This window comes from Asterias rubens, unplaced genomic scaffold (assembly GCF_902459465.1).
Source record: "Asterias rubens unplaced genomic scaffold, eAstRub1.3, whole genome shotgun sequence".
NCBI lineage: Eukaryota > Metazoa > Echinodermata > Asteroidea > Forcipulatida > Asteriidae > Asterias > Asterias rubens.
This window is the reverse complement of record NW_022985700.1, coordinates 79,827-103,451: the sequence shown is the minus strand read 5'-3', so window position 1 is coordinate 103,451 and position 23,625 is coordinate 79,827. Positions and strand designations below refer to the sequence as shown.

General features: G+C 39.5%; 1 long non-coding RNA gene across 1 annotated transcript; it reads left to right on the top strand.

Moving 5' to 3' along the window:
- Positions 1-5,873: 5,873 nt before the first annotated feature.
- On the top strand, positions 5,874-10,327 carry LOC117305793. The gene is made up of 4 exons (XR_004520731.1): positions 5,874-5,913; positions 7,695-7,819; positions 8,237-8,347; positions 10,136-10,327. It is a non-coding gene; the product is annotated as an uncharacterized LOC117305793 (long non-coding RNA).
- The last annotated feature ends 13,298 nt before the right edge of the window (positions 10,328-23,625 follow it).

Genomic DNA, 23,625 nt, shown 5'->3' with positions numbered 1-23,625 from the left:
AAGTTGTTAAGTTAATATTTGTTTTGAGTTATTACCAAAGTACTTTTCCTTTAACAGCTTTATGAAATGGAGCCAAGCGTTGTTTGTATCACAACATTGAAAATACTTCGTGTGGTGTTTTTTTTGTGCAAGGGTTAATGCAACTTTCCTGTAAGTGTTTAGTGGATTGTCAGGCTCTTACGTAATTATTCAAAGATATATCTCTTGTGAATAAGTGCACATTTTAGAGTTTGTATATAACTATTGAAAACTACTGACAAGTTTTGGGGCAGAAAATGTCCATTAAAACGATTCATAGATTTGAGGTTCGGGTACGGTTGAGTTTTCAGATACAGCACGCGTTTCGTCCAAGCGCTGCGCGTAAAAATTATGCATGCGCTGCTAGCTCGGCCCTACGCGGTTTGTAAAAGCGTTCTGAGCAGCAAAATGCACGGAATCACCAGGAAATACTAAAATGAAAAATATTACGACTTAAAATCACCGAAACTTCTTTTGAGATTTTTAGTGTATTCATCTGTGATTAACGGGTGATCTGTCGGTTGGGTCTGCGACGTGTTGTCGAAACTGTGAAGAGTCGACACGGAGTTCAAGTTGAGAGCAAAGTTTGACACTGTGAATGTCGGGACAACTTCTCCTGAAAATGGAGGACCAGTCCTCCGGTATCATTAACGATGACCATCAAACGTCTTCGAGTAGCCCGACTACTTGCCAAGAAGTTACACCGGCTAAGAAGTCAGGTTCTTCGTTTGAGGTTGGAGTTGATGGTGAGAGTGGGTGTCCACAACTCGATGACGTTACTTCCCACAAACTTTCTTCTTCAAGTAATGCTCAACCAGAAGGTGGTTCTGAAAACGCATCTCGGTTCTATGGTGGCAGTCTGGATGACTTGATGGGGTACCGAAGCTCCTCGCTGACTGGAGTTACTCGCTGCATGTGCTGTGATGAGACCGGTTCTGATTCTGTCGAGAGTGACTCACGGGAGGTCTTATTCGCCCCATTCCAAGGGGCGAAAGCCGTCCGTCCACGCACCCCTCTGGAAGCCAGCCAGTCCCTACCAGCCGTCCTACCCCACCCACCAAATAACCACACCCAAGCACAACACTCCCAACCCAATACTTCACGTAGAGATGATGCCAGCTTGTCAAATGACTCCACGCCACACCCTTCCACTGCACCCCAACTTCTGAGACTAAACAGTGTCGTCAGTGACTCGATGCTTAGCCTTCCGAATGGCGACATCTGCCGTATTTGCCACGCAGGGAGGCGCCTGGAACCCCTGATAAGCCCTTGTGTCTGTTCTGGGACGGTGAAGTACACACACCACCGATGTCTTGCGACATGGCTGGCGGAGAGTGGGTTGTCTCGATGTGAGCTTTGCGGCTTCAAGTACAAGACCAAGATGGTCGGATCAAGGAATATTTGTCAGGTAATTTTTGAACATTTTTATGCAATTACTAGTGAACTAGGAACATCTAATAATATTTTAAGTTTACTAGATCCAAAAAAGTGGTTTGGCATCGGAAGCAACTATTGCGTGGCATGGAGAGTTATTAAGGGGAGAACCCAGACTTAAGCCTAATTGTTGGTTACTTTGTTTTCAATTTCAAGACTTGTATTTTCGCGTGGTAGTATTATAGAGAAAAAGCAACTATAGTATGGTTAACCCATATTATTTAAATAGGACATTATTGGGTTAGCAATATTTGATTATCAAAAACTTTGATAAAAGTTGAAGAAAAGGAAAGAAAAACTCACGTTCTGAACCGCCGAATCTTGAATTTACAGAACAATCTGTAAAAGCTACTTGTTCACGAGCTGGCTTCAGTGTCTCTGCCTCTCACATACAGTCGCTGTCTGTTTTGCTTTTTTGTTTTGTTTTGTGTTGGGTTGTTTTGTTTTTTATTTGATAGGCCTATGGTGATAATAATGTATTTTTATGACGTCACAAAGCTTAATTGACCTGCATTTCTTTGGTGTCATGTGACACAACGCAGTACACAAAAATAACTTATACGTCATAGTAATGCGCACTTGTGTGCTGCACATGCTGCACGCGGGCATCATGCAAATGACGCCATTTGACGTCATCAGTAGGCTACGATGGCTACAAGATGGCTACAAGTCAAAGAAGGGTGCTCATTGACCCATCCTGCGCAAACGTACATAGGTGTGCGTTTCCATTGTTTCATCATAGTTTTACTTTTATGACGTCGTGATGACGTCAATGCATAACATCCATTGTTAGGCGACTACGACTATGGCTAGGCGTCTGCCAGTTGGCGAATAGTCAGCCGCGCTGATCCTAGCCGCAGCTCTAGCCGAAGTCGCCGTTTCGGACACGGCCTGACATTGACGACATCCAGCCACCATATTAGAGATAAACCGATGATAAAACATTCAAAACGCACAGATTTGAACGCGCGGCGCACAGGAATGGCCAATGAAAAATTTCTTTTTGACATTGGCGAGAGTTTCTTATTGAAATGACGTCATATGCATATATAAAGACTCTCGAACATTTTTCTGTGATTTAAACTCGGTTAACGAAGCTCTAATTTGTTTTGTTCTAAACAGTGGAAAGCTTTACGTCTCAGTCTCCTCGACAAGTTACATCTCGTAGTCTTCTGTCTGTCCATCTTCCTGCTGGCTGGTACCGCGTTATACATCGGGTGGACGGCAGTCAATTCATCAAACGCTTCCTCCGGTCTGGACCCCGACTCCCTCGCATCCCAGATACTCCTCCCCGTGTATTCAACACTCAGTTACGTCTCGCTCGGCATTGTCATCTTCGAAGGCAAAAACACGTGTCTAAGATTGATACGCCGCTGGAGGGCGCTAAATATGGGGCTACAGATAATAGAGCGTGAGGTGGACGTCGAGGCGGACGTTAGCTGTCTTGAAGGCGAGCGTCAGGCGAGCGTCACGAGTTCTGTGAGAGGGGTGTGTGAGCTGGCGACGGGAGAGGAGGATTTACCAAACTTGGATTGTTGGACAGAGTGGTCGGAAGCTAAAGCTGATGATCTAAGACCTTCGAATGCTCTTTTGATTTAGGGCATCGTTTTAAAGACAGTGGACACTATTGGTAATTGTCAAAGACTAGCCTATCTCAACATGCATAACATAACAAACTTGAGAAAATTTGAGCTCAATTGGTTGTCGAAGTTGCGCGACAATAATGGAAGAAAAAACATCTTTGTCACACAGAGTTGTGTGCTTTCAGATGCTTGATTTCGAGACCTCAAATTCTAAATCTGAGGTCTCGAAATAAAATTCGTCGAAAATTACCTTTTTTTTCGAAAACTACGTCACTTCAGAGGGAGCTGTTTTTCACAATGTTTTATACTATCAACCTCTCCCCATTACTCCTTACCAAGTAAGGTTTTATGCTTACCCTAATAATCTTTTTTTGAGTAATTACCGAAAGTGTCCACTGCCTTTAAAATGGTAGAAACTGTCAAAGGAACATTACAGATTTGGTAATACAAAATCCCTTTAGATCACAAATTTATATATACGAATTACACGGTTTAATAATGTTGATGGTAGAAAACATCCCTTGAAATATTTCTGAGTGAAATGTCACGTTTAACGAGAATAAATCTAATCACTCTCCCGTTTGGAGTTGATTGATCAGTGAGCGTTTTATTAATTTGTTTTAATCGATGTCATGCAAAATGTGTAATCGTTTTTCAATTATTTTTTGCGTGACCCAGATAGCTCATCGATCTCAAATTTCTACAGGTTTGTCAGTTTATGTTACGGTGAATTACAAGGTCTTACACTGCTAACCACTTTTATGTTACCATTTCTGTAATGTTCATTTAATAGTGTGGTTCTGTTTTGCCATGTCGAGGTTGAGGAAATATTGTTGTTTTCTAAAGCAAGGCCCAATTTCATAGGGCTGCTTAAGCAGAAAATATTGCTTAAAAACGCTATGCTCAGCAGAAATGAGCAGCATACAAGTCACAAGTTGTGCATGTGCCATTGGCCCAATTTAGCGAGTAATTGCTTAAAGATTTCCTGCTGAGCAAAACATAATTGGCAGGATACTAGTCACAAGTTGCGGCAACTATCTATAAGTGTTTTGTGCTTTTACCTACTTTTTGTACACAAAACAGGTCTGTGAAATTGGGCCCAGAATTCAACAGAGGGCGTGCTGTGAGCAGTATAAATTTACTTTCGTGAGAATAAACATTTGACTGATTTAGCCTCTACCACTGATTATGTTCTGTCGTTATGATTATTATCTGTTCTTTGATGATTTCACAACAATCGCTTTTTATGCATCGCTTTTGATACGTTGAATTTTTATGTGAGAGGTCACACATAACCATAGCCCTACCTAGCAAGTGCCCATTTTCGAGGGACTGTCCTTATTCTGGAGAGTTACAGTGACAGAAATAAGTGACAGATTTAAGTTGGCAGAAAATATTTAGGCAAGCATGCAAGTTCAACAACATCAGTCATGTGCTAACCGCGGGTTAGCAAGCACTTTATTTATACCCTTGCTTAAAGACTCTGGACACGTGTAATTGTCAAAGACCATTCTTCTCACTTGGTGTGAAACGAACCTGGGAAAATTAGAGCTCAATCGGTCGTCGAAGAAGCGAGAGAATAATGAAAGAAGGAGTCATTTCTCACAATGTGTTTATATACTATCAACAGGGGCCAATTTCATAGAGCTGCTTAAGAAAAGAAATTGCTTAAGCACAAAAATAGCTCGCTTGTTTTACACATGTTACTGGCTAAAATGTCTTGCCATATACATTGATTGTGACTGGTATTTAGCTGTTGTTTACTTAGCATAACGATTGAGTGGAGTCTTAGCAGGTAATCTAATTTTACTAAGCAATTCTTTTTTTGCGTAAGCAAACTTTTGTGCTTAAGTAGCTCTATGAAATTGGGCCCAGCTCCCCATTACTCGTTACCAAGTAAGGTTTTATGCTAATAATACTATACCAATAGTGTCCACTGCCTTTAAGTAAAAACTGCTGCTTACATGTTTCAGGAAATTGGCTCCTGCTGGACTACAGATGGAATGCTCTAGTTACCTTCCAAAAACGAAGCAATCGATCATTTGAGGCAGTGAACACCCCACTATTGGTAATTACTCAAAATAATTATCATATGTATGCGTGTATGTGTATGGTGTATGCTGGTACTCAGTTATTTTTGCATTGGCTTAACACAGCGACGTCAAGAGTACCAGTTATATAGTGAGTAGAGTAGAGTAGAATCCTACTCGTACATGTACCATAGGAAATCTCTTCGCATATCTTGCACCACTAAGCAGATGGATAATAGTCGGTGAGCAATTTACACAAAGCGCAGAACTATGCGATACCGAGCATTGACGTCTTGTGCTAAGACTTCATGAGTCGGAAGCGTTTTTTTTTCCCCTAGGACAAATGAGGCAAATTTTTACCATAAATTTGCGCATGCTAACCGTCCCAAGAAAAAAAATATACGCGCGCAGGAAAGCGCCCTCTGTTGTCCGCACATATACAGGAAGCACTGTGAAAAAGCAAGACGGCGGCAGACGATTTTGCTGCACGCTTAGAATTGTTTTATTTTTTACAAGAAAAAAAAACTTGATATTTGTAACCGAAATTAAATCGGAAATTTATGAAAATTCTATTTGAGCTGGAATATTTTATGCCTCCTGGATTTAAAAATGTATATTGGAGGAGTTTGACGGTGAATGGCGGCAAGACAATGCACTGTACTCAAAGCCATGCGCACTTGGGCTCACACTATCAAGTGGTACACGATGATCAACATCGCCAGTGCAGGACTTCGACATTTTTTCGGATATAATTTCTTCCATGGATATATTTGTTAGCTGTGAACTCGTTGAGAATATAGTGAGGGACACTATGAATATATGAACGGAATTTCAGCTTCTCAAATCAGGTACAAAATAAAGGAAATTGTAGTCAAACTTGTGTTCGCATTGTAAAGAACCTTTATACCCAGGACGTCAGTGCAGTGGCACTGACTGACGTCCTACCAGGGCTAGGGTTCGCCCCGGTGTGGCGGTTTCAGTTATCCGCCGTGTTCAGTTTTCCGGGTGACGTAGTCGGACATATCAACATGTTGTTCGAACGGTTTTAGCTTTCCGGCGTGTTCAGTTTTCCGGGTGACCTGTCAGATACAGCCGCGAGTACCCTGGCGAGTACTGCAGTTCTCTCAGCAGTGACCCCAAATTGTTTTTATTACGATTCTTTTCTGTGTAGTCACATAATCTCTTGCCCAATCTTTACATGTATTCATGGGTACAACTTTAGGCAGGTCACACTCTGCTTGCATAAAAAAAAACCTCAAACGATCCACGCGTTTGCCGCTAGTTGTACTCGACTCGTGGACGCCGCCATGACAGCTACCGGAGGGTAACGGATGACTCAATACGGCACTAAAAATTGACTACTTTCGCTTGCTGTGCGCAGGCATCGCATGACGTAATGCTACCGTATTTGGTCATTCGGAAAACTCAACACAGCGGAAAGTTGAAACCGCCACACCGGTGTTCCTGGTTGTGGCTGCTTTATGCGCCGTAGCACCTTACCTTGTAAAACCCTTATAAGGTGCTAAATAATTAGGTCTCCGAATTCATCACTGCAATAACCTATCTTTCTGATAGTTTGTATATACTCAGCGCCTTGAGTACCTTGTTTGGTAGATACGTGCGCTATATAAGACATCGATATCATTATCATTCATTTAATTACAACAACAAACACTGAACACTATGGAAGTGAAAGTCGGTTCCATCTGATTGATTGTGAAGTGTACTGTACTGTGTTGTACTACCAAGACCCCTGCAGGGAAAAGTTTCCGTATGGCGCCACCACTTTTTCATTCGAAATAAAATAATATAGTATCTAATTTACCTGATTGATATATCCCTTTTTGTAAAAATGAGTGAAAAAGTGGTGGCGCCATATGGAAAGTTATCCCCATGCAGTATTACTATTAGGGGCCCTGCACTCATTCTTAAAGTTAACTATTTGCAAAATGTAATCATTTTAAAAAATGAGTGCAGAGCATCAGTTACTCAGCTCAACTACTAGCTCAGCTAGCTGGGTCAACTAGTGGACACCCACTTAATAGTGAGTGAGTGTTGTCGAAGTTATGAATGTACTTTGTAGCATTTTGCTTTCTCCATGTTTTACTTTAACTTTAAGTTTATAATTAACACTCTAAACCAACACGAAAGAAGGAGCCAGTACTACTGCTGTACTAGGTAAAATCAGGTAAAATCCAAGCGAATAAACCAGCTACCTCTTCATGCAAATCACTTCAAAGTTCAATTCAATTAACATTTTCCAATTTCCATAATCGATGCTGGAGCAGAGAGCACATGTTTTGCTTTTCGGGATTTCCAAAGAAAGAACTTTCTCTTTAAGGCACCACCTTCACAAACTCTGTAGCACGCAACAAACATGCATATAAGTCCAGGTACCAGACTGGGCGTATATTTATATCTGGCGGGGAAAACCCGTAAAACAAGGGGCTGCACACTCAAAATAATACGGGTAAGTTTGTGAAAATATCAACGAATATTTTGGCTCTGTTTGTACAATTCAAAAAGATAGTTTGGTGATTTAGAAAGTATTTCAATAATAGTACTACTATTAGTAGTGCCACCCCATTGCGTCACCTTTAAATAAACTTCCATTTTATTGTTTTTTCAGAAAGCATTGCGAAAGTTCCGTTGGATTGCCGTGATGCGTGTGTGTACGTCGTGTAGCTAGGACGGTGGTTAACAAAAACACAACCTCTAGAACTCGCATTTTTCAAGCATTTTCAATATTTAAAGGTAAGTTTTGAGCATGTTTTTTAGGTCATTTGTGGAGGGGGAACATGGAGGTTTTTGATGGATGTTTTAGGTCCGTTTGTCCTTCTTTCTGAAGCAATCCGATGGGGATTTTTTTGCTCTCTCCGTCGGTAGTCTACGCAAATTAAAAGAGACCACCATTTTGGTCGCGGTTTCATGTGACTGTTGTTGTTTGTTATCATCCACGTTTTGGGGATCAAGCCAGACATGCGACTTCCGGTCGAATGCTAAAATGGGAGTGAAGACACTGACAGTTTGTTGTTGTTTTTGTTTTTGTTTATGTTATTGTCTTGTTTGTTAGGTTGGTAACTGTCAGATAAAAAGGATGTTCACATTAGCCATTTTCTTTAATGACGCTTTCCCATAATTTTCTCAAATATATTATCTTGCTTTCTTCAGACCTGAAGTCCCATCCACTATTCCACGCAATCGACTGGAAGCGAATCAGGGAGACAGAAGCCCCTTTCATCCCAGCCCCAGATGACAGAACGGACACCACTTATTTTGACGGTAAACAATATTCACAGTATTTTGTTTTCACCATACACATAAAATTTGATTTGAAGAAATGCAGACTTTAAAGGCAGTGGACACTATTGGTAATTACTCAAAATAATTATTAGCATAAAACCTCACTTGGTAACGAGTAATGGGGAGAGGTTGATAGTATAAAACATTATGAGTAACTGCTCCCTCTGAAGTGCAAAGTTTTCGAGAAAGAAGCAATTTTCAATGAACTTGATTTCAAAACCTCAGGTGTAGAATTTGAGGTCTCGCAATCAAGCATCTGAAAGCACACAACTTTGTGTGACAAGGGTGTTTTTTCCAAGTTTCATTATTATCTCGCAACTCCGATGACCAATCAAGCTCAAACTTTTGCAGGTTCGTTACTTTATGCATAGTTGAGATACACCAACTGTGAAGACTTGTCTTTGACAGATACCCAAAGGTGTCCAAACAGAAGAAATGCAGACTTTAAAGGGCAAGTAAACCTTTAGTTTATGGAACAGTTTGACTGTTTAATCCTTTAAAATGTAGGTGTGCACAATAAGACTGACATTTTCAAGGGTGGTCAGGTTTTTGAGATATCGCTGAAAATCCAGAGAAAATATGTCAACGCATGAAGGAAATTCCCTGATGGGAATACACATACTGAGAAGCGTCACTGCTTGGCTTAAAAAAAAAATGTCTTTCGAATCGAAAGTGAAATGTAATAATATATAATTAATGGTTTAGTTATTCAACAATATTTAAAAAAGAGACTGGCAGTAAATAAAAACCTGAATTGCGGTCTTAAATTCACAATTGGTTAGTTAATACAATAATAAGATAGTGTCATGTAGTACGATTAAAAAACATAAACAATTAAAATGCACAAATCACAATAGACCACAAACAGGGCAAAAGACACAGAATTGCACAAAAAACTTAAAAATCACAGAACAATCCCTAACCAGATCTGGAAAGCGTCGCATATGAACAACAGTTATAAAAATTAAACAAAAATAAACAAACAGTTGAATGAAGATAATGATTAAGCCGACATTCACAGTGGCCGACTTCCTGACAAGAGGAATAAACAAGCTATTGGTTGTTGATGAGGTTAACTAGTTTCCACAATGCTTTATGTATCCCAATCCGCTGTAGGCTTTTGATCAAAGGTTGTTATTGCCACTAATTTTAAGAGTGATTACCAAACATATCCCTTTCCTTTAACCTGATCATTTAACAGCTCTTTAAAGGCAGTGGACACTATTGGTAATTACTCAAAATAATTATTGGCATAAAACTTTTCTTGGTGACGAGTAATGGGGAGAGGTTGATAGTATAAAACATTGTGAGAAACGGCTCCCGCTGAAGTGATGCAGTTTTCAAGAAAGAAGTAGTTTTCCACGAATTTGATTTCGAGACCTCAGATTTAGAACTTGAGGTCTCGAAATCAACCATCTAAACGCACACAACAGCCTGTGCGACAATTATATGCGCTACATGGCTAAACCAATCACAAGAACCATCTCTGCCCTCACAGGTACCCATTTACCCCTGGCTGGAGAGAAGCAATTATAGTTAAGTGTCTTGCTCAGGGACACAAGTGTCACGACCTGGATTCGAACCCACACTCTGCTGAACAGAAGCATCAGAGCTTGAGCTCTTATCCACTCGGCCACGACACCCCACAAGTTAGTTATTTTATGCATATGTTGAGATACACCAACTGTGAAGGCTAGTCTTTGACAATTACCAATAGTGTCCACTGCCTTTAACAGGTTACTTGTCCGTCTCCCTTTTTTTGTTTAGCTCGGAACAACATGCAGCATCTCCAGATGTCTTCTTTTGCACTTTGACCTCTTGAATGATAGTGCAATCCACAACTTATCAACAGAAGTAATGAAACTATTCCAGGATGGTGGTCAACTTGGTCCAGTGGTTAGACTGCAGGACTTGCAATCACAAGGTTGTAGGTTTGAATCCTACTAAGCTAACTGTGGTCCAGTGGTTAGACTGCAGGACTTGCAGTTACAAGGTTCTTGGTTTGAATCCTACTAAGCTATTACTGTGGTTCAGTGGTTAGACTGCAGGACTTGCAATCACAAGATTAAAGGTTTGAATCCTACCAAGCTAACTGTGTTTCAGTGGTTAGACTGCAGGACTTACAATCACATGATTGTAGGTTCGAATCCTACCAAGCTAACTGTGGTCCAGTGGTTCGACTGCAGGACTTGCAGTTACAAGGTTGTTGGTTTGAATCCTACCAAGCTCACTGTGTTTCAGTGGTTAGACTGCAGGACTTGCAATCACAAGGTTGCAGGTTCGAATCCTACCAAGCTAACCGTCAGGACTTGCAATCACAAGGTTGTGGGTTTGAATCCTACCAAGCTAACTGTGGTTCAGTGGTTAGACTGCAGGACTTGCAATCACATATATGTTGGTTCGAATCCTACCAAGCTAACTGCTGGTTTAACAATGACAAATATAAGTATTGTTCCCTAGTTACTGAATCACAATTTTGTGATGGTTTAGTGGTTCGACTGCAGGACTTGCAGTTACAAGGTTGTTGGTTCGAATCCTACCAAGCTTACTGTGGTTCAGTGGTTAGACTGCAGGACTTGCAATCAAAAGGTTGTGGGTTCGAATCCTACCCAGCTAACTGTGGTCCAGTGGTTGGACTGCAGGACTTGCAATCACAAGGTTGTGGGTTTCAATCCTACCAAGCCAACTGTGTTTCAGTGGTTAGACTCTAGACTTGCAATCAAAATGTTGTGGGTTCGAATCATACCAAGCTAACCGTCAGGACTTGCAATCACAAGGTTTTGGGTTCGAATCCTACCAAGCTAACCGTCAGGACTTGCAATCACAAGGTTGTGGGTTTGAATCCTACCAAGCTAACTGTGGTTCAGTGGTTGGACTGCAGGACTTGCAATCACAAGGTTGTGGGTTCGAATCCTACCAAGCTAACCGTCAGGACTTGCAATCACAAGGTTGTGGGTTTGAATCCTACCAAGCTAACTGTGGTTCAGTGGTTAGACTGCAGGACTTGCAATCACATATATGTTGGTTCGAATCCTACCAAGCTAACTGCTGGTTTAACAATGACTAATATAAGTATTGTTCCCTAGTTACTGAATCACAATTTTGTGATGGTCTAGTGGTTCGACTGCAGGACTTGCAGTTACAAGGTTGTTGGTTCGAATCCTACCAAGCTTACTGTGGTTCAGTGGTTAGACTGCAGGACTTGCAATCAAAAGGTTGTGGGTTGGAATCCTACCCAGCTAACCGTGGTTCAGTGGTTGGACTGCAGGACTTGCAATCACAAGGTTCTGGGTTTGAATCCTACCAATCAAACTGTGATCAAGAGGTTAGACTGCAGGACTTGCATCCACAAGGTTGTGGGTTCAAATCCTACCAAGCTAACTGTGGTTCAGTGGTTAGGCTGTAGGTCTTGCAATCACAAGGTTCTGGGTTCAATTCCTATAAAGCTAACTGTGGTCCAGTGGTAAGACTGCAGGACTTACAATCACAAGGTTGTGGGTTTGAATCCTACCAAGCTAACTGTGGTTCAGTGGTTAGACTGCAGGACTTGCAATCAGAATGTTGTTGGTTCGAATCCTACCAAGCTAACTGCTCATTTTACAATGACAATTTTGTGACGGTTCAGTGGTTAGACTACAGGACTTGCAGTGACAAGGTTGTGAGTTCAAATGCTACCAAGCTAACCGCTATTTTAAAAATGACAAGCGTCTAGTTACTGAACCACAAGTTCTTGATAACAATTCATAATCGTGGGCGTCCGGGCTGGAATTTTAGGAGGGGTCATGGAGATCACTGGGCTGACTACCCATGTCATATTAACTGCTCATCCATTAATTTTTATGAGCCAAGTAATTCAAAGGCCACACTTGGAAATTCTTTTAAAGAGCTTTCCTAATGTTCAATACAAATTATACAAAACGTAAAAGACTATTTTACTTAAAACTTCCATATGGGCAACGGTGTCAAAGCAAATTTAATGTCAAAATTCCAAGACAAAAACAACACAGAATCCTGGGTCATTATTCCTTGAATATAAAACCTTATACAATTGCAATATAACTGTATATACAATTACGATATTACCTTTATACGATTGCGATATAACCTTTTACATTTGCGATATAACCTTATATGATTGTGATATAATCTTGAACTATTGCAATATTTCCCTGATACAATTGCGATATAAATTTATACAATTTGAGATATAACCTTATAGAACCGTGGTTCAGCATTATACAATTCCTTTGAAGGCACTGGACACAATTGGTAATTACTCAAAACAATTGTTATCATTAAAAACTTACTTGGTAACGAGCAATGGAGAGCTGGAGATAGTATAAAACTGGAGAGCTGGAGATAGTATAAAACATTATGAGAAACAGCTCCCTGTGAAGTAACATAGTTTTTAAGACAGAAGCGATTTCTCACTAAAATATTTGAATTTGATTTCGAGACCTCAGAATTAGAATTTGAGGTCTCGAAATCAAGCATCTGAAAGCACACAACTTGTGCAACAAGGGCGTTTTTGCTTTCATTGTTCTCTAATTGCAAATTTGACGACCAACTGAGCTCAAATTTTTACAGGTTTTTTATGTTATGCATATTTTGAGATACATCAAGAGTGAATACTGGTCTTTGACAATTACCAAACATGTCCAGTGTCTTTAAATCAACATACAATTGCAGGTTTAATGGCAGAGGACACTATTGGTAATTGTCAAGGACTAGCCTTCACAGTTGGTGTATCTCAACATATGCATAGAATAACTAACCGGTGAAAATTTGAGCTCAAACGGTCATCGAAGTTGCGAGATAATAATGAAGAAAAAAAAACACCCTTGTCACACGAAGTTGGTTGCGTTCAGATGGTTGATTTCGAGACCTCAAGTTCTACATCTGAGGTCTCGAAATCAAATTTGTGGAAAATTACTTCTTTCTCGAAAACTATGGCACTTCAGAGGGAGTCGTTTCTCACAATGTTTTATACTATCAACCTCTCCCCATTACTCGTCACCAAGAAAGGTTTTGTGCTAATAATTATTTTGAGTAATTACCAATAGTGTCCATCCACTGCCTTTAACTATTGTGATTTAACCTTATACATTTCTGATCAAGCCAAATGTGTTATATTGTACTATTCCAATAAACAAAATTACAAAACATTGATAAAAAAAGCTTGACTTATGCCTTGTGATTTTATTTATTTGTATTATTTGACCACATTTTTGAAGTTCGATTTGTATGCATTAAAATGAAGCTGGTTTCTTCAGTGATGGCATGTACCTTTCATTTTTTTCTAAGATTGAGATTTGATGTTGACCAATCTATATCTAAAACCATTCCTCAAGTTGAAAATATTATTTATAAAAGTTATTCCTCAAGTTAAAAACACATCAGAGTCAGAGGTACCTGACAACTCTTTGTGTTTTCTTAAATTTATGGCCCAAAATTTGATAAACTGTAGGACATCTACCCCTTGTTTTTTTTTTTTTTTTTTTTTTAATTTCTTTTTATTGATGTATTTATTTTGAGGCACAAGGCTCATCTCTTTAAACTTTTTCAGTAAACAAAAACGGTTTACCCTACAAAAAATGGATGTTCAAAGCCTTGCATTTTTTGTTACAAAAATTCAAATGGTAAGCCTTGCGTTTTAGTAAAATCCTTGCAATTTTCTAACACAACAACATGCATAAGATGGCCATATTTTGTTATTAATATTTTTTTTTTTTTGGGGGGGGGGGGTGGTTGAAGTGTACCGAAGGCTTAAAAAGTTAGATTATTTGGTGGCGCAAATTTGAGTGAGATATTTTCAACAACGAAATAAGGTCACTTTTTAATAATCTACCTACAAGTTATTTATTCCTACATTAATAATAAGCTGAGAAACGAACAAAAAATAGACCTCATATATTACCTTTAGTTCTTTCAACTTTGCGCTAAATCATTTCAAACGTAAGGCTACTTGGTTTAATTACCACAATTAGTTACAGTGTAAGCGTTTATTCAAGCCTTCGATTCTCGCATTTCGAATCATTCCGCGAGATCTTGCGGGAGCCAGTTTGCCCCTTTGATCTTGGACAGGCACCGGTGATTGGAACCAGCTAAAGCAACCGACAGGTACCCGATTTCCACGCTACGCGAAATAAACATCAACAGAGTAGTAGAGGTCTGGGTACTCGACGGCTTGATGCCGTGACGCCATATTCAAAATGGCCACCAGCCATGCTTTATTTTGTCAACACCGTGAATATACTTACGATGATTTGATGTGATTTAATGTCTCTATGGGTAAGCTTTATCGTGTAGTTTATTCAAGTTCATAATGTAGAATAGGATGAAGGCCTCGTGGAAGGCGTGTAACCACCTAGTTTGTCATAAAACGGGCAATTCTTGTCGCAATTTTATTCCACCTTCATGCTCAACATAAACAACGGCAATCCGGAAGTAGCCGTAACGTTAGAGCATAGGTCATTGCATTGTCATTGCCAATTTGCCGTCAATCAGATACTGGATGAATAATTCCTCCATGATCTGATGAAACAATCGACTTTTCTGTGTAGTTCTTATAGATTATCTACTTCAATTCGTGTCGGCCACTCCTACGTGTTTCTGTGTCAGTTTCTGTTTACATGTTATGTAACACTGAGCTGTCGTAAACTGTTTACCAACCAAAATGACCGGTGGTCTGACATTCGGAGTCGTAGGCCTACCATCCAAAAGAATTGATACATCATGTTTAAGCCTTTGCAGATTGCCTTTCTCATATCAAGTTGTAAATCTAAAACTGGTTTGCCACCTATACTGCCAAATGATAATGTAAATTTTTAAAGTCTGAACATGGTCTGAATAAAACTGGCGGGTTTTTTATTTTTATTTTTTTAATTGTCTGAAATTTCATCCAGATGTGTAATGAAGGACGAGGTTCACAGAAAAACCTTGGTCTGAGTCGTAGGCAACTTTTTGAGATATTGTCTAGTTTTCGATGCCCCCAAATCAAGATTAAAATTAATATTAATTTGAGGCCCTTCCAATTGTTCCAGCCATCTGTAATCCGTAGAGCGTCTTTTGCACATAAAGAACTTTCTTTGGTTAAATTTTGAGGCAAATCTGAGAGAAATTTGTTTGAGGGTGAAAAAACGTCAAGTTATACCCCATGCTGTTTTCTCAAAAATCTGCCGAAAAAATTTGTGTTTTTCAAAATCGCCTGAAAACTTGGGCTTAGTCGTCTACCTTAGTAACTTTTTGATGTAATTGTTTTTATTGCCTGATTTTCGATATAACAATGTCTCAAATAATTATTGTATCAAACTCAATAAAACCAATTGTACCATCACGGCGAGTACCCACCAAGAACACTGGTGGAAATTCAAAGAAGTTATATTCCCGCCGTCATGTTGATCCCAGCTAGCCTATTAAAGACTCAGCCACCCAACCCCAGTGTACCCCGCTACCCTTTCCACAGCGACCGACAATCCCCAATTCCCATCGAAATGCCAGACCAACTTCCCCTGTGAACTAATTTTCTATACCTACATCGTGTGCCTTCGACTCACATAATTATTTTGTAAGTCCCCTATTATGCCTATGTTTCCTTGTAAACCAATGCGCCATACTTACAGAGTGTGCCTTCCATCCACTCACCAATATTGTTTAAATCACAACCAAAGAGTCCCCTGTCTACCCGTCAGTAAAGCGTATGCCTTCCACTCTCAAATTATTTACCTAGTCCAAAGCAAGGATTTCCCTATGCCATTGTACCATGCGTACCATTTCCCCATTAATTAAACTAATTGTCTATCTTTATGCCTACAGCGTGTGCCTTCAACTCGTCGAATACTTTTTAAGTCCGAACACAAGAGTCCCCTATCTACTACCAATACCCGTCAGTAAAAGCGTATTATGCCTTCCACTCGCAAATTATTTACCAAGTCCAAAGCAAGGATTTCCCTATGCCATAGTACCATGCGTACCCCTTTTCCCATTTTAAACTATATAGTGTGTAGATTTTAACTCAAATATGTTTTAAGTCCGAACAATGAGTTTCCCATGCATATGTAACAAGCCCACAACTTGTGCATTTCACTCGAAATTACTAAGTATAAAGCACTGATTTTACTATGCCATAGCATCATGTGGAAAGTGTTCCCCTCGCAAATTATATACCAAGTATAAAGTATAGTATACGAAGTATAAAGCATTGATATTCCCATACCATAGTATCCTATGAAAAGTATTCAACTCGCAAATTATACACTAAATATAAAGCATTGATATTCCCATACCATAGTATCCTATGATGAGTATTCAATTATATACTAAGTATAAAGCACTGAAATCGCATGCCATAGCTTTCTGTGTAAAGTATGAACCGAAGGTTTATCAGGTCTAAAATGCGAATGATTTTGGGGGGGACCCAAGTGGGTGTCGTAGGTGGGTGTCGGCTTCCGAGAGAAGGGTCCCCGGTTCGAACCCCGGTGGTGGCATCGCGGTTGCCGTCCGAGAAGTCTCGACTCACCAGACAGTGGCACACACCGCGCAGTGGCACTCACCGCTAGCACTCGCTTAGAAAAGAAACTTAAAACTTAAAACTTAAAACGAACCTATGCTCTTTTTTAAATAAGTTAAAAAAAAAAAAAAAAAATAAACATTTTTAAAACGTCTCCAACTTTTCTGAAGCTGGATTCGATCCCGGGACCCTCCGGTCCAGAGACCAGAGCCCTTCCACTGGGCCACTGCTCCTTCTTACTATTATGCGTTCGAGTTTTATTTTAAACCTTCGTATGACAAACTTTTAATTAAAACGTAGTAAAAGAACACCCGGGAATCGAACTCCGCACCATTGGGTGTAGAGTCCGGAGCCCTTCCATTGAGCCACGTCTCCTCTTACTTCATTTGCGTTCGAGTTTAATTTTAAACCTTGGTATGAACAACTTTAAATCAAAACGTAGTAAAAGAACACCCGGGAATCGAACTCCGTACCATTGGGTGTAGAGTCGGGAGCCCTTCCATTGGGCCACTACTACTCTTACTTCATTTGCGTTCGAGTTTAATGTTATACCTTAGAATGAACAACTTTAAATCAAAACGTAGTAAAAGAACACAAGGAAATCGAACCCCGTACCATCGGGTGTAGAGCCCGGAGCCCTTCCGTTGGGCCACTACTACTCTTTCTTCATTTGTGTTCGAGTTTAATGTTATACCCTAGAATGAACAATTTTAAATCAAAACGTATTATAGCTTATACCTTCCACTCGCAAATTATTTATTAAGTGTAAAGCAAGGATTTCCCTATGCCATAGGGTACCGCGCAAACCAATGTTCTCAACAATACTAAAAGAACACAGACCGGGGTTCGAACCCCGTACCATCGGGTGTAGAGCCCGGAGCCCTTCCATTGGGCCACTACTACTCTTTCTTCATTTGTGTTCGAGTTTAATGTTATACCCTAGAATGAACAATTTTAAATCAAAACGTATTATAGCTTATACCTTCCACTCGCAAATTATTTATTAAGTGTAAAGCAAGGATTTCCCTATGCCATAGGGTACCGCGCAAACCAATGTTCTCAAGCATACTAAAAGAACACAGACCGGGGTTCGAACCCTGTACCATCGGGTGTAGAGCCCGGAGCCCTTCCATTAGGCCACTACTACTCTTACTTCATTTGCGTTCGAGTTTAATGTTATACCCTAGAATGAACAATTTTAAATCAAAACGTATTATAGCTTATGCCTTCCACTCGCAAATTATTTATTAAGTGTAAAGCAAGGATTTCCCTATGCCATAGGGTACCGCGCAAACCAATGTTCTCAAGCATACTAAAAGAACACAGACCGGGGTTCGAACCCTGTACCATCGGGTGTAGAGCCCGGAGCCCTTCCATTAGGCCACTACTACTCTTACTTCATTTGCGTTCGAGTTTAATGTTATACCCTAGAATGAACAATTTTAAATCAAAACGTATTATAGCTTATGCCTTCCACTCGCAAATTATTTATTAAGTGTAAAGCAAGGATTTCCCTATGCCATAGGGTACCGCGCAAACCAATGTTCTCAACCATACTAAAAGAACACAGACCGGGGTTCGAACCCCGTACCATCGGGTGTAGAGCCCGGAGCCCTTCCATTAGGCCACTACTACTCTTACTTCATTTGCGTTCGAGTTTAATGTTATACCCTAGAATGAACAATTTTAAATCAAAACGTATTATAGCTTATGCCTTCCACTCGCATTAATTATTGATTTGGGGTTAAGCAAGGATTTCCCTCTGCCGTAGGGTACCGCGTAAACCAATGTTCTTCAACGCAGAAAAAGAACACACACCGGGGTTCGAACCCAGCACCTTTGGCTTCAGAGTCCAGAGCCCTACCACTGTGCCACTGTCCTTCTTCATAACAAAAGGTTCGAGTTTAAATATAAACCTTAGAATGAATTCAACTTTAAATCAAAACGTAATAGCGGGTGCCTTCCACTCGCATGTTATTTATTAGGTATACAGCAAGGATTTCCCTATGCCATAGGGTTCCCGCTTAAACCAATGTTCTTACGCGTAGAAAAAGACACACGCCGTGGCTCGAACTCAGTACCTTTGCGCTCAGAATCCGGAGCTCTACCACTGGGCCACCGCTCTTCTTATGAACAATGGGTTCGAGTTTAATTATAAACCTTAGAGTGGACAACTTTAAATCAAAACGTATATAGCGAGTGCCTTCCACTCGCGTGTTTTACAAGGATTTCCCGATGCCATAGTACCCCAGGTAATGTAAAGATTGGGACTGGGTACAACAGAGTTGATGCATGCACAAATTCGACGGTGTTTGAGATAAATAAAATGCACGGGACTAAAACGGGTCTATCTAACTGAGAAAATATCAGCGATTGAAAAAGTCTCTAGAAGCCGGGCAAATCGGGCGAATGTGGGGGGGGGGCATGTTCAAACAGGGGGCGTAACAATGTGACCAACAAAACCATTTATTATTATATGTAATAAATATTTGATAGTCTAAGGAAATTGAACTCTAAATAAGACACGGGACGGAGTATTCTTTATGTTTTAATTCAATATTTGTTTAATGTTTGGGTTTCTACATTTCACATTATGACTGCTCTTTAAATCAATATAAAAAGAATTCAGACAATAATTGACATACACATTCAAATTTATTTTAAGCAGCAATTTTTTATTTATTTTTATTTTTTTAAATAATTAAAATCATTAAACTTAAAATTTAAACGTCAAGTGTTTGTGCATCGTAAAAGAATTTTGTTTTTCTCCAAAGGCGATCAGAGAATACTGACCGAAACGTCAATTGAAACCAACGGTTATTTTCAGAACCACCCCATATTTAGAGATGATAGTCATTGCATGGTGTTACCGCAAACCTGTCCATATCGTATTTCCACCATGTAAAGTTTTAAATCCAGGGTACAACATCAAAGCATTGCCATAGATAGGCTGTACAATTGTATGCAGTGAATAATTAGATTGGAACAATTTTACGACCTCACCACCAATTTCTGGCCGTTTTGTTTCAATCTCCGAATAATCAACGGGAAAACAGCAACCTACAGGCCTACTAACTATAACAGAGAATTATATTGAGCAATAACACACCATACCCATTGTGTTGTGCACAGTTAACCAGCATACCAGCTAACGTAGTGTAGACCTATAGCTAATAGAAACAAACAAATCACAAACATTGCTTTTACCATGGGTTTGAACGACTTTATATTGGGAAAATTTTCCGTATGGCGCCACCACTTTTTCATTCGATATGAAATAATATAGTATCTAATTTACCTCAATGAGATATCCTTTTTTGTAAAAATTAGTGAAAAAGTGGTGGCGCCATACGGAATGTTATCCTTATATTGAATCAGAATAAACGAGTACACATTAGTCTTGCCTGAACAGTTCCCTGAAGATTAAAACTACATCAAAAAGGCTCTAAATATCGTCCACGGAGACAGCCAGAGTCAACTGCATGGTTGGAGATCATTTTGAATACATGTGTACGCGGTAAATTACTGGGTACGAAGCATGGGTTATAAGACCAACTATAGGGTACCCGACTATTCGTGTTCTTGTCGCAATGTCGCTTACTTGTTGATATAGCAGTGCCTCCAAAAAGAGATGTTAAAATGAATATTTGACCCTTGTCGTTTTTTCAAAAATCGGCAGAAATTTGTGTCTTCCAAATCGCCTGAAATTTCATACCTAGGTGTAATAGAGGGCGAGGAGCAGGAAAATTTTGGTTTTAGTCGTCTACGATGGCTACTTTTTGAGATAATGCCTCATTTCGGATAGTACGACGGTTTAAAATCCAAATTAAAATGAATATTTGAGACCCATCCTATTGTTCAAGCAACCTGTAACTTGGAGACTGTCTTTTACACATGACGAACTTCCTTTGGTTAAATTTTGAGGCAATTCGGAGAGAAAATGTTTCCGAGGCTGAAAAAATACCCCCTTGTCGTTTTTTCATAAATCGGCTGAAACTTTTGTCTTCCAAATCGCCTGAAATTTCATACCTAGGTGTAATTGGGGGCGAGAAGCAAGAAAATCTTGGTTTTAGTCGTCTACGATGGCTCCTTTTTGAGATAATGCCTCATTTCGGATAGTACGACGGTTTAAAATCACGGTTAAAATGAATATTTGAGACCCATCCTATTGTTCCAGCATTCTGTAACTTGGAGACTGTCTTTTACACATGACGAACTTCCTTTGGTTAAATTTTGAGGCAATTCGGAGAGAAAATGTTTCCGAGGCTGAAAAAACGTCATGCTTACCCCCTTGTCGTTTTTTCAAAAATCGGCCGATATTTTTGTCTTCCACATCGCCTGAAATTTCATACCTAGGTGTATTAGAGGGCGAGGAGCAGGAAAATATTGGTTTTAGTCGTCTACGATGGCTACTTTTTGAGATAATGCCTCATTTCGGATAGTACGACGGTTTAAAATACAGATTAAAATGAATATTTGAGACCCATTCTATTGTTCCAGCAACCTGTAACTTGGAGACTGTCTTTTACACATGACGAACTTCCTTTGGTTAAATTTTGAGGCAATTCGGAGAGAAAATGTTTCCGAGGCTAAAAAAACGTCAAGCTTACCCCCTTGTCGTTTTTTCAAAAATCGGCCGAAATGTTTGTCTTCCAAATCGCCTGAAATTTCATACCTAGGTGTAATTGGGGGCGAGGAGCAAGAAAATCTTGGTTTTAGTCGTCTACGATGGCTACTTTTTGAGATAATGCCTCATTTCGGATAGTACGACGGTTTAAAATCAAGGTTAAAATGAATATTTGAGACCCATCCTATTGTTCCAGCATTCTGTAACTTGGAGACTGTCTTTACCACATGACGAACTTCCTTTGGTTAAATTTTGAGGCAATTCGGAGAGAAAATGTTTCCGAGGCTGAAAAAACGTCAAGCTTACACCCTTGTCGTTTTTTCAAAAATCGGCTGAAACTTTTGTCTTCCAAATCGCCTGAAATTTCATACCTAGGTGTATTAGAGGGCGAGGAGCAGGAAAATCTTGTTTTTAGTCGTCTACGATGGCTACTTTTTGAGATAATGCCTCATTTCGGATAGTACGACGGTTTAAAATCAAGGTTAAAATGAGTGTTTGAGACCCATTCTATTGTTCCAGCAACCTGTAACTTGGAGACTGTCTTTTACACATGACGAACTTCCTTTGGTTAAATTTTGAGGCAATTCGGAGAGAAAACATTTCCGAGGGTGAAAAAACGTCAAGCTTACCCCCTTGTCGTTTTTTCAAAAATCGGCCGAAATTTGTGTCTTCCAAATCGCCAGAAATTCCGTACCTAGGTGTAATAGAGGGCGAGGAGCAGGAAAATCTTGGTTTTAGTCGTCTACGATGGCTACTTTTTGAGATAATGCCTTATTTCGGATAGTACGACGGTTTAAAATCCAGATTAAAATGAATATTTGAGACCCATCCTATTGTTCCAGCAACCTGTAACTTGGAGACTGTCTTTTACTCTACCACCTGACCAAATAATCCAACCTAGTTTGGGTATGACCTACCCCAAATTCATTCCCGCGACAAGCAGTAAAATAAAGTCTATATAATGTACGGGTACAGGATTCGAACCGGGTTTACCAGCTCTCGGTAGAACACGCGTTGGAACTATCCAGTGCACCTAGGTGCCTGTTGGTGTGTCTGGGGGGGGGGGGGGATTTTTATACTACTTATAATAATTCACTGCGTCCACTCAAGCAAAAAAGAAAAGAAACATACACCCAGTAGAGTTGAACCAGGGTCTCGTGGCTCCCAGTCCCATACGTAGTTAGTGTAGCTACGGCGCCACCTATCATGCTATGAGATTTAGTACAATTAATTAAATGAACCCAATTAACCACACCATTAAAGACGTATTTTTTGTTTTATTTATTTGACCTCGGAAGTTTTTTCTTCTGGACAATAATGTGTATTCAAATTATCTTTCTTTTTATAAACTGAAAAAAAATACGTCCAGCTGCATTCTCACCAAAAGTTTGCCTAAAATTGAAGAAAGGCAAGGGGTAAGTCCAGCATTTTCATCACTGAACTCATTTTAAAAAACGACTAAAATGCTCGACTTCTGATGATGAAAAATGTTTGTTCCTTAAATTTTACACTTGGGTCTTTTTTGATGAAAATGCTGGAATCAGGACCTCTTTTGTTTTGTTTTTAATGTGATTTTGTTTAATTTCGGGCCCGTAATAGATAAAAATCCTGGACTTACTACCCCTTGTGATGTTTTCCAATATTGAGGGTGCACAGTTTTGAAGTTTGATTTTACGTTAAAGGCTTTGCACAACAATAATGAAAGAGAAAATATGAAACACAGATTCAACCTTATTCCATTGAAATTTAATTTCGTACAGTTGCTATTAAAACTACAGGCATTTAAATAACTACATGTACACGCAATATTTTGCAAATATTGGATGCATTAATAATAATAATAATTGTATTGTATTGTATCAAATTTTGTTCCTTAAACAGAACAAACCTCATTCCCTACGGGAAGGGTTACAACAATAACAAAACTTAAACTTATTATACAACACAGAAGAAGAGCTCTCGAGAGGTCAGCAAGAACAAATTTTAAATTATGTTTGGGTTTCGAAACACAATTAATAATGGTTTTCTTTTGAGAACTCACAAGGAAAATTATTTTTTTCTTGTCAGATAAGATACTAAAACCTGTGTAACTTTGACCCATGGTATCATACAATATCTTTC